The sequence below is a fragment of the Canis lupus genome, chromosome 11 (genome assembly GCF_048164855.1).
Source record: "Canis lupus baileyi chromosome 11, mCanLup2.hap1, whole genome shotgun sequence".
NCBI lineage: Eukaryota > Metazoa > Chordata > Mammalia > Carnivora > Canidae > Canis > Canis lupus.
This window is the reverse complement of record NC_132848.1, coordinates 17,723,987-17,735,672: the sequence shown is the minus strand read 5'-3', so window position 1 is coordinate 17,735,672 and position 11,686 is coordinate 17,723,987. Positions and strand designations below refer to the sequence as shown.

General features: G+C 40.1%; 1 protein-coding gene across 1 annotated transcript in view; it reads left to right on the top strand.

Annotated features, from left to right (window-relative positions):
- Positions 1 to 11,686, top strand: part of KCNC2 (potassium voltage-gated channel subfamily C member 2) — a 228,889-nt gene that overhangs the window by 182,870 nt on the left and 34,333 nt on the right. The gene's annotated exons all lie outside the window — the stretch shown is intronic.

Here is an 11,686-nt window from a genome sequence, read left to right as displayed (position 1 = left end):
AGTCACGATGTCCCCCAGCATCTGTCGGGCACTTGATGACTCATACTGGATTTTCACTTACGCCGTCCGACCTAGTCTGCACCGCAGCCCTGGGAGTGACTGTGCTCCGCTGCCCGCTTACTGATGGGGAGTTAGGGATCAGGGAGGCCGAGCTGTTTGCATAAATGGTTGTTGCAGATCCTCCTCCCACCCTTGTTTCTCAGGGTCGGACCATTACCGCCTCTTGCTGCAGGTGTGTGGCCTGCTGGAGGTCGGGTGCGGGCCCCTCTGGGGCAGCAGGCTGCACGGAGCTAACACGCCCTCGTCCTGGGGGCTCCGCACTGGGGGAACCCATCAGGATTCAGGGAAGTGTAGACCGAGAAGGAGAAGCGAGGTTGGCAGATTCTGCGCTGCCCTCCCCTGCCCCCCACGGCTCAAATCGCCCTGTGCAGCTGAGTGTCTGCTGAGCAGCTGAGTCCCTAAAGGGGGCACGCCTAGATGCCACCCCCGGTGTCAGAATGTGAGGGCTGTTGTAAAGAGGAAAAATGCACAAGAAGGGGGAAAGAATGCATTTTATTTTATTTATTTTATTTTATTTTATTTATTTGTTTAAGATTTTATTTATTTATTCATGAGAGACACACGAGAGAGGCAGAGACACAGGCAGAGGGAGAAGCAGGCCCCACGCAGGGAGCCCCATGCGGAATTCGATCCCGGGACCCCGGAGTCACGCCCTGGGTCAAAGGCAGATGCTTAACCACTGAGCCACCCAGGGATCCCAAGAATGCATTTTAATGCATGATAATTGCCATCAGAGTTTGATTAAAAAAATCAAGACTCAATCGTAGTGAATGAAAAGGGAAGGTACTCATTTTCATCTTTGAAATAAATAAAAAGCAGGCTAATGGAATGGCAATAGTGAACTTCTCCCGGAAAGAGACAATGAATATGTTCAAAGGCAATATTATAAAGTGGGGACTCTGGAGGATTTATAACGTGCTAGAAGACATTTAGAGCTAAATGAATCTATTAAAATATTGAAATCCCTAGCCGTTTATGATGATTAAAATATGCGGCTTAAAATTTTCCCTTACCGACAAAAACTGTCTCCCTTCCAATTGCCCCTGCCAAAATCCAACTAATTGTTTAAATTCATGAACATTATTAAACTATAGATATATATTAATTTTCTTTTTTTTTAGTATATTAATTTTCTCTACCATAGATTCGGTATCATTAATTTTTTTTAATAAATTTATTTTTTATTGGTGTTCAATTTGCCAACATATAGAATAACACCCAGTGCTCATCCCATCAAGTGCCCGCCTCAGTGCCCATCAGGTATCATTAATATTGATCCTAAATTTAGTAATTTCCTGTTCTCCCCTAAACTAACTCTGTTTCAAAGATATATTTTTCATTATTGTCTAAAAATTAAATAATTTTATCGAATAACTATGACTTGATTTTTTTTCTTTATCATACTGTCATTCAAAGTGATGAACCAGTGAATATGCATTATTTTTAATCTAAATTGAATTTGCCAACATATATCATAACACCCGGTGCTCATCCTGTCAGGTGCCAGTCACCCAGTGACCCCGTCCCCCGACCCAATTCCCCTTCCACAACCCTTTGTTTCCCAGAGTCAGGAGTCTTTCATGGCTTGTCTCCTCTCATTTTCCCCACTCAGTTCCCCCCTTTCCCTTATATGCACTTTTAAAAAGGCTTATTTATTTGAGAGTGAGTGCGTGTGCCTGGGAATGGGGTAGGGGCGCGGGGAGAGGGAGAGTGAGTGCCTAGCAGGCCCCACGCTGCGCACCAGCCTGATGGGGTCGGGCGCTCAGTCCCACAACCCCAGGCCGTGACCCGAGCAGAAACCAGGAGTCAGGGGCTTCAGGGAGAGTCACCCAGGGCCCTGAATATGCACCGGAACAGCAAGACCTTCCAAGGCTGCGGCCACCTCATCTAGATCCCACATACACTGATGCCAACTGTATTAGGAAGAAGAGATTCCTGCCGAGAGCAGCTGTAGGTCCACAGTAACTGAGGGAGGAATGGACAGGCCTCCCCTTTCCCTCTGGCCCCACACAAGGGCACCGTCCATGTCGGCCACAACATTCGTGAACCTACGAGGACATGTCACCGTGACCCAAGGCCCAGGGTGCACGGGAGGCTCATCTTGGCGGTGTAGGCCCTGCACATGTTGGTAAGTGGACGGCGACACGCAGCCACATCTGCAGCATCGCAAGGAGGCGTCCACGGCCTGCGACCCTGCTCATCCTGCCTCCCCCAATGGTGGCAGCCACCGGCCCTTCCTGCCTCTGCAGGCTGGCTCCCCTGGAGTGTCAGGTGCTGGCCTCGCTCGGGTCACTGGAGGCTCCCCAGCCTCTTCCTTTCGGGGCTGACTCCCGAGCCACTTCCTGAACATCCTGCAGTTGGTCGCCTGCTAAAAGACATCTTGGCTGCTTCCAAGTCTTGATACGCACAAATAAAGCTGCTGCACATACTGGGTGAGGCTATTGTGTGGACACAGGTCTGGGCTTCGTTGGCTAAACATCGAGAGCACGCTCCCGGGTGGCGGGTGGGTACCCCGGGTCACACTCACGGTTTCATTTGGTCCCTCTTCTGTGGGCAGCAAAAGCACGGCCCTAACCCACCTTCCCGAGGCCTTCCCAGGGAACCCCCAGGTCACTTACGCATCTGCGGTTTCATTTCCAGCTGTAAATATGTTGCTGATTATTCACCAGCAGGTTCTTTCTCTTTAAAAATATGATATGTTTGGGCAGCCCTGGTGGCTCAGCGGTTTAGCACCTGCCTTGGGCCCAGGGCGTGACCCCGGGTCCCGGGATCGAGTCTCACGTCGGCCCCATGACCTGATCCCACTACTGCAAGGTCACGACCTGAGCTGAAACCCAGTCGGACAATCAACCTACTGAGCCACTCAGGTGCCCCAGACAGCAAATAACTGCTATGGAGCCACATCGGGCTCCCTGCATGGAGCCTGCTTCTCCCTCTGCCTGGGTCTCTGCCTCTCTCTCTGTGTCTTTATGTCTCTCATGAATAAATGAATACAATCTTTAAAAAATAAATAAAAATACAATATTTTTTAAAAAATGAAACACAAGAAAAGCTTCTATAAAAGAAAAAAAAAAAAAAACAGCCATAATGCCATAATTTTCTACTCCACAACCCAAATGGTTTCATTTTGTCGATTTGCCTTTTTTCCCCCTTTTGTTAAGCTCATTTTATGATTTTAGCACAGAGTGTGTGTGTGGGCATCCATGTGTGTATCTGGCCTATCATTTCGGTCCTGCTTCTGTCTGGCCCGTTACTTTTCTGGCCTCAGCTCACGCTTCCTCACGCACGCTGCTCAGGGAAGCACCTGGGTCTCACGGTGACCACGGCACCTCCCGTCCACCCAGCGGGTCCATCCCAGGCTCTGCGCCAGAAAAACTGTTGGTGTCCTTTAAAAATACATGAGGCTGTGCTCAGTTCTAAACCTTTAGAAATTATCCCTGGGGATGAGGCCTAGGCATATATATGATTTTTAAAATATGCAAATATATTATTAACAAACAACAGAACAAACACCCCACAGGTGTTTCTCCCGTCTGACATGGACTAACGTACAATAGAGATTGGAAATTACTATAAAGGAATAGGGTTTTTTCCTAAATAAATATTTTGCACGTAGGTATATTGTTTTCGCAATTAGAATGTAAAAAGGATGCATAATATCCCATTAGGTTAATGTTCTCTATATATTCATTTCCCTCAGCTATGTAGGATTCCTATTTCTTTTTCCTGTTTTCTATTATAAATCAAGAAGCATTGACCATTTTCTGTAGATACATTTTTATTTTAATTTTTGACAGGGAAGGTTTTTCAAAAATTATTCCCCAAATGGCATTATTGGCTTACAGAGTATGGAAAAATTCTTACGACCGTACTTTAAGAGCTACTTTCCCATAGTCATATTATGTTACATGTCATCAGCGACCAGTGAAAGTGACATTATCAGGATAATTTTCTTAGCTGTACTACAATTTTAAAAAAATATTATTTTTCTCAGAGTAAGTTTATGTGTGTGATTAAATTAGCAAGAGTTGAAGGATTATAGATATAATAAATTTTATTAATATCATGTCTCTGCTTTCCTCAATTTAGATAGTCATTATTAGCAGGCTAGCTAAGTATCCTTATCAGGAAATCCCGTTTTTCATTTTGTGAGCCAGATTTCAAATTTGGAATCAAATTTGATGTATTATTGTTTGTACAATAGTGTGCATGTATGGTAAACCTGTAGAACTTACATCTTCATTTTTCAATACATTTCTCATAGTAAAAAAAATGAGATAAGGACATTCCATGTAACTCAAAATCAAGTAACTCTTTAAAGGGGAAATAAATTTTCCTATAAGCCCAGGAGAGTTGTCCCAGCACATGATTTAAATACTTTGGAATGAGGTGAAATATTCATATTTTTATTAAGAGTAAATAGTGACATGAAATGGCTAAAAATAAGCACCATATGAAAAGGATTCTTAATTTAATTTAAATGTGGCAGTCCCTGAAACCTTTCTTTAACCAGTGGTCTCAGATTACATAAAGCCAATTCTTTCTTAATGGCCCAAAGGAGCTATAATTTGTGGATCGAAACCAAAACAAACCAAACCAAAGGCTGTAAATTCATTGCAAAAAATTAAGCAGGAAGTCAGTCCCTAAGGAATCATTGCAAATATATATATGTATATATATTATATTTATAAATATATTATAATATATATTTTTATATTTATAAATTATATATATATATTTTTTTTTTTCCTCAAGAGCTCACAGGTGTCAGTAACTTGGCTTCTCTGGAAACAAGGGCACTCTTTTAAATGTTCTCCATGGTCTTCCCTCCTGTTGCGCTGGCTGTTCCTTCTCACTTTGGGCTGGCAAGAAGCTTAAGAAAATTATAGAAATTCTGGAAGGATGGCTGGTAGAAATGTCCAGAATCTAAGATAATAGTGATTAAAAAACCTACTCATACACACAACTGAATATACAGGAAGAAACAGCATGAGATGAAGTAGCAAAGACTGAATATTGACTCAACCAAGGTCTTTTAGTGTGAAATAAGCAAAAAGACAAGTCAAAGATAAAGAAATGATTCTATGATTCTGCTTCATAAACCATGTTAGAATAAGTCTGTCACAAAAGAGCTAGGCGTTCTTTTCAACGGAGATTTTGAAAGGTTTGCATTGCATAACAAGGAGTCAGAAAAGACTGGCGATTTTTACATTCCCCAGCACAGAATGAAGTTAGTAACTTTCTCTTAGATGCCTTGTTTTATTTTATTCTTTCAGTTTTGACAAAAAAAAAATTCTTCCTTTACATTAATATTAAGGTTAAATGTTTTCAGAGTCAACTAATGACTGTCAAAATGCAAAATACTCCTGGCTTTATTTTGTTTTTATTTGCATAAAATATATTTGCACAGGCTTTTGGTCTGATTTATTGCAAGAGCAAAATATAATGACGAAATACTACTGAGAACATACCGCTTTTTAATGTGCAACTTCTTAATGACACAGATGAGATTCCTAGGGCAAATATCATTATAAGGTTTCTTTTCCAATATCAAAATTGTTAACGTTTAGATCTCTCTACTTATGTTTCTGGAACCAATAATTCTATGCAGAAAAACCATTACATTAAGTGTTAAAATATTAAGGTGGAAGAAGACAATTTGCCTTCAATAATAGCTTTCCTTGGTCCCGAATGCCCATGAATTGACATGTAGTTTATTGGACACCTAGAAAAGGACACAGAATTAACACTTAGAAAGCATTCTCTGACATACATGGTCCACTAGAGAGCCATGTCCCATCAAATATGTTTTTTTTATCATGTTTAGATATCAGGCTACGTATTACCCAAAAACTATTGAATCACCCACTGGCAGCTATGACCAAGATGCCTTAACATTCTCCTCCACTTGACTAAACTTTAGACTTATTTTTTTCTTGACCAGAGGCCCCTTTTCTTAGAGCATTTACTTTAGAAAACTTGATGTTGTAAATTCTTTCTCTGTCCCTTGGAAGTATAAATTTTCTTCCAGCACTTGCCAGTTACAACCCAAGAATGTCTTTCTCAGGTGCCAGGGAGCCATTCCCTTAAAACATAACCATGAGGACAGGACCCTATCCGCTAGCGTCTGTGGGAGGACAGGAGCCTAACTTCCGTGAATGCCCAACCCCACTGACCGACCTCCCCCCAGATGTCCTCCAGTAGTTTTCCTCTCCCTCACCCCAGTGCCTAAAACTCTCCTGCTTGTGTTTTAACAGAGTTGAAGTCTGGCTTTCTTCCTTATTGCAGTCGTCTTGAGTCCTATTGCAATAATCTTCACCTTCCTTGCCTGTTTAGCTGGCACGATTGGTTTTTGACAGTTCCTCAGTAGATAGTATGAAGTTGTGAATCACAATAAAACAACTTGGAGGACTTACAGGAGACGGGAAGGCGTGGGGGAGGAATTCCAGTCACTCTGTGACTTAACTATAATTTTGAAATAGATCTTTAGAAGATTTTCATAATATAAATATTATTTAAAAATTATTTAAAAATTATTAAAACTCAGTTGCTTGCTTTCCTTTCTTGAAACAGTTAAGTCCCCTCTTTCTCAGGTGGTTAAATTGACCGGGGGTGGGGGAGACTATAAATCAATTGATAAAGTGGCTGCCATTCAACTCTTCTCATTTTACTGTCAAGGAATATGATGAGATGAATGAGTTAGACTCATTCCTTCTCTGGACACTGACCCTTGGGTTTCCCCTGGCAGGCATTCATCACCCCATTTCCATGCCTGACATATTACTGGGCTCATAGAAGAATTTTAACACGCGTTTTTGAAAATTGAACTGTTACTTAGACTGATTTTCCTGAAATTCATATCTTCCCGTGTTCTCCCCTCGTTATTCATCTATCAGTGTCAGAATAAAACACAAAATCTCAAGCTTGCCATTTAAGACATTTTATCATCTGGCTCCTTTTACCTGCCAAGGAGTCAGCTATTGGTTCTTTTTATTTAGTTCCTTTGTTCAGTATCCAGAGTCTCACAAGGTGTCTGGGATACAGTAGACACCGTGTTAATCATTGTCCCTGGATCCCTTGCTGTCCTGCCTCATTCACTGGCCTGGAACTTCTCAGACACCGACACCAGTCTAGGTCTAACGTCAATTTGCCACAGACTCTGCAGTCATAGTATTTTAAACCTTTTATATATTTCTTTCATCCTTTCAACAGCAAATGCCAGAGTTAATTCCCAGGACCAGAAATTCAGTTGACAGATCTCCTCTGGGGCCCCATCCCCAGAATCTGCACAAGTAATGAGGTCCCATTGTGCTGTGATAAACCCAGTAAAGATAGATCTCCTTGACCTATGGTGAAGAAAATGGGGTTTAGAGGCAAAGTAAATTTAGTTGGAATCTTGTTCTTATCCTTTACTAGCTATAAGTCTTCCGACAAGTAATTTAAACACTAAATTTTATAGAAAGTTGTCAACTGGTAAGGATACCTACATCATAATTTTGTCATGAGTCCTAATGAGAAGATGCATATAATATGCCTAGTACACTTTTGTGAACAAAGATTCAGCTCTAAATATGAACTTCTATTATGATTATGATTATATTTTCATTGATTTTTTTTCTACAAATTGTGTGGCAGCTTGTGATTTTTTTTTTGTTCTCTAGTATTGATTTTTCTTTGTGGTAGATCTTATTGAACAAAATGTTGGCAACAGTTTCTAAACCCATTTCCAATTGCCTTTAAAGATAATGAAATCTTCCTTTCATATTTATCCGAGCATCAACATGAAAAGACTTTCAAAGGATTTTCTTATTTACAGACTCTCTCCAGAGATCAAGGTACTTACATTTTATAAAGACAAATAAAAATTAGTAGCGTATCTTTGGTAATTTACAGGTTCAATGTGACTGGAATTTTTTTAAGATTTTATTTATTTGAAAGAAAGAGAACATGAGCTGGAGGAGGGGCCAAGAGAGGGAGAAGTAGACTCCTTGACAAGCAAGAAGCCTGATGCATCTCAATCCCAGGACCCTGGATCATGATCTGAGCTGAAGGCAGACGCTTAACTGATTGAGCCACCCAGGTGCCCATGACTAGAAATTTTTAGCACAATTCCTGAAGTATATAAAAATATATATTATTTCTATTCTATCCTGCAGAATAGGCTAAAGAGATTCCAAGATTACCGCAGGATCACACTACTATGACCCAAAGTTAACTATAATCTTTGTGGTATCGATATATCCCGAGTCTATTGAGGACTCTTCAGAAAATTACCAAGTTCCCAAAAGTGCCTCATCTAGTTCTTTCACATTAGGAGTAGCTTCTACTCTAAACTATTAAAAAAAAAATGGCTACGGTCACATGATTATTTGTTTAGCTATTTCTCACAATCCTATGAAAGTGGAAAACATGTCTGCATTTAGCATGAGAAGGGGGAAGCAGTGATCAATGTTGTTAACAATAAGAGTAACATAATATTTTGGGATTGCTCTTTTTCGAAATAAAAATGAACAAAGATAGGAAAACTCTACTTTAGGAAATAATTTGGCATATTTTTTTGAATTGAAGAGAATAGGATTGAGAAAAGAGAAAACTTTAATGCTTCTGAAACAAAATACTTCTGAATTCAGAAGTTATTTCTGGAAAATTTATAACATTGTTTCTAAACTCTGCATATTAATATGCATATTAATATATGAAATATTCAATTGTTGAAAAAACTGGGTAGGCACAAAAGGTAGACATTATATTTATGTACTTGTGGATTTCTTTCTTAGGAAATAAGTTGACGGATTCTATTTTTCATTCCTAGGCAATAGGAATTTTTAATTCCTTTAGTTGTATGAATGTTAAATATGAGATTTCCACTGAATACCCAAGTGTAGTGTATTTCAAGTAGGCAGGTGGATATATAAGCCTGGAGATTAGGTAAACTGTCTGGGCTGAAGATTTATATCTGGGAGGTGTTAGTATAAAGACGGCATTTAAGGCCAGAGGAGAGGTCTAAGGACTGACTCTTAGGGCGATTCCACATTAACAGGTAAGGAGAGATTGTCAGGACCAATAAATGCAATTGAGAATGAGAAAACATTGAGTTAGGAGGAAAGCTAAGAGACTGCATGGAACTGAAAATCTTAGATATACAATGAATGATGGAGAAGGAGATAATCAATTGTGAGAACTAGCTGTTGGATTTAGCAGTGACACTATTGGCAATCTTGACATGATCAGCTTTGTTAGTGCCGTGGAGATAGAAGCCTGAGTAGAATAGGTTTAGGGAATAGAAGAGAAGAACTGGAGACAACAAACGTAGAAACTCTTTTGAGGAGATTTGATGCAAAAAGGAACAAAGAAATAGGGCAACTGCAGATGGGAGATGTGGAGTTGAATGATTTTTTTCTAAGATGGAAGACATAACAGCATATTCTTTATAACTGGAAAAAAATAATGCAACACTTTTGACTATTTTGCAATCAAATCCTGCTTATTTATAGACAAAGAGAAATGTTTTTGAATAGTATTTCATACGAACATAATACATGGGCTCTGAATTCAAGATGGTTTCAGTTGGCTCAAAAAGACCTGAAATGGAATTTTATTAATTTATTATTTCTAGTAACAACATCAGCTCAAATTAATCTTTGGTTATGTTTTTAACTGTTTTTCAAAGGGGAAATTGAAATGTGGAAGTTTGTCCTTTGGTATCTTAACCAACAATATATTGAGTATGTCCATTATTTAGTTAGTTGATTATGGGTAGCTGAGACAAACTCTGGAATTTAAAATGGAGTTTTTGGATGACTAAATTAAATATTTACCCCCAGAAAGGATAGATTATAAGGGTGTAACTGGGAAAAGTAATAGGAAAAAAATACCTGACATCAGCATCTTCTTTCCCTATTCCATTCCTTCCTCTATTTCTTTTTTTTTAAATAAATTTATTTTTTATTGGTGTTCAATTTACCAACATACAGAATAACACCCAGTGCTCATCCCGTCAAGTGCCCCCCTCAGTGCCCATCACCCACTCCCCCCCACCCCCCGCCCTCCTCCCCTTCCACCACCCCTAGTTCATTTCCCAGAGTTAGGAGTCTTTACGTTCTGTCTCCCTTTCTGATATTTCCCACACATTTCTTCTCCCTTCCCTTATATTCCCTTTCACTATTATTTGTATGTTCTCCTTCCTCTATTTCATCCTTGAGAAGAGACGCTAATAAATGAGTGTAAAGTCCCATTCTCAGTGAATATGCTGAATCTTTCCAAAGAGGAAGAAAATAAAGTGCTCATAGGGAAAAGGCTGGAGCTGTTCACTCTGGGGAAAGGTAAAATTCCCCATGGCTGAGAAGGAGGCACACCTTTGAAGTGTTACCAGGAATAACGGGTAGCTAGCAGTAGCCTGGGGAGGCAGTGCCAACTGTGGAAAATGATGTACCTAGAGATATGGGGTCCTAGGCTGCATGGACGCTGTGACAAAGATCCTTTGAACCAAAGCTGGAATTCCCATTAGAGATGTTTTCAGCTATAAAAAAAGAGAATTTTTAAAATATCTTAAAACAAATCGATGTGTATTTTTTAGTTGTAAAATTTAATTCATAGGTAGCTGGTTCTTGGCATTATCGCAGCTGTTCAGCAACGTCATTTGGCTCTTTCTGTCTCCCCGTCTGCCAACTGTAGCGTGTTGGCTTTTATCCCTTTGCTCTTCATGTGGCATCTGTACCCGCATCCTCATGTCAACGATTCAGGAAGCCGAATGGGGAAGTGCCCATAGCAAAAGGCAATACCAGTGAGCTTCTGCTTTTAACTCATTGCTTATACTCTCTGCCTTGGCTTCCAAGCTTCCATGCAGCTTGATAAACGGAGTTCTTTAGTATTTATAGTTTCTTTTGTTCAAGGAAGACTCAAAAGGATAGATTGAAGTGGAGGATGAGTCAGGCAGCCTTAGCTTCTGTTGCACTTGGCATGTTACCTTCCCCAAAGGGAAATGCCAATTAGGAATACAAGCATGCCCTCAGCCATCAGTGAGAATGAAGGATCAGAGACCCTTCATTTTCTAGACAGCATACAACCCTCAGGTAGAGGGTAGAATCCTGACAAGAAGGAAGAAATGCCTCAAGATAGTTTAATTTTTTGCTACAGTGGCAAAGAAAGGCACAGAGATAGTTAACCTGATTGCTAGGTTATAGTGATTCTTGTGCCTGACTCATGTGGTAGAATGGAAACCACATCTGCCATCCAGCTGTAGGATGTGGTTCTAATAATGACTCTGAGAACTTGAAATCTCAATCGCAAAGCATAATCAATTATTGATCTTTTGACTGATAGTATATAAATAAATACCTAAAACTTGCACATAGGAACTTAAATGCTTGTTGATTTTATTGGCATGCTTTTAGCTCCAAATATTTTAAATTAAACATGGTTCAGATGATTAAAAATGCAGTCTTCATTTGACTATTAAAAGCAGTAATTAAGGGACTCCTGGGTGTCTCAGTGGTTGAGCGTCTGCCTTTGGCTCAGGATGTGATCCTGGATTCCTGGGATCGAGTCCCACATTGGGCTCCTTGCATGGAGCCTGCTTCTCTTCCCTCTGCCTGTGTCTCTGCTTCTCTTTCTGTGTCTCTCATGA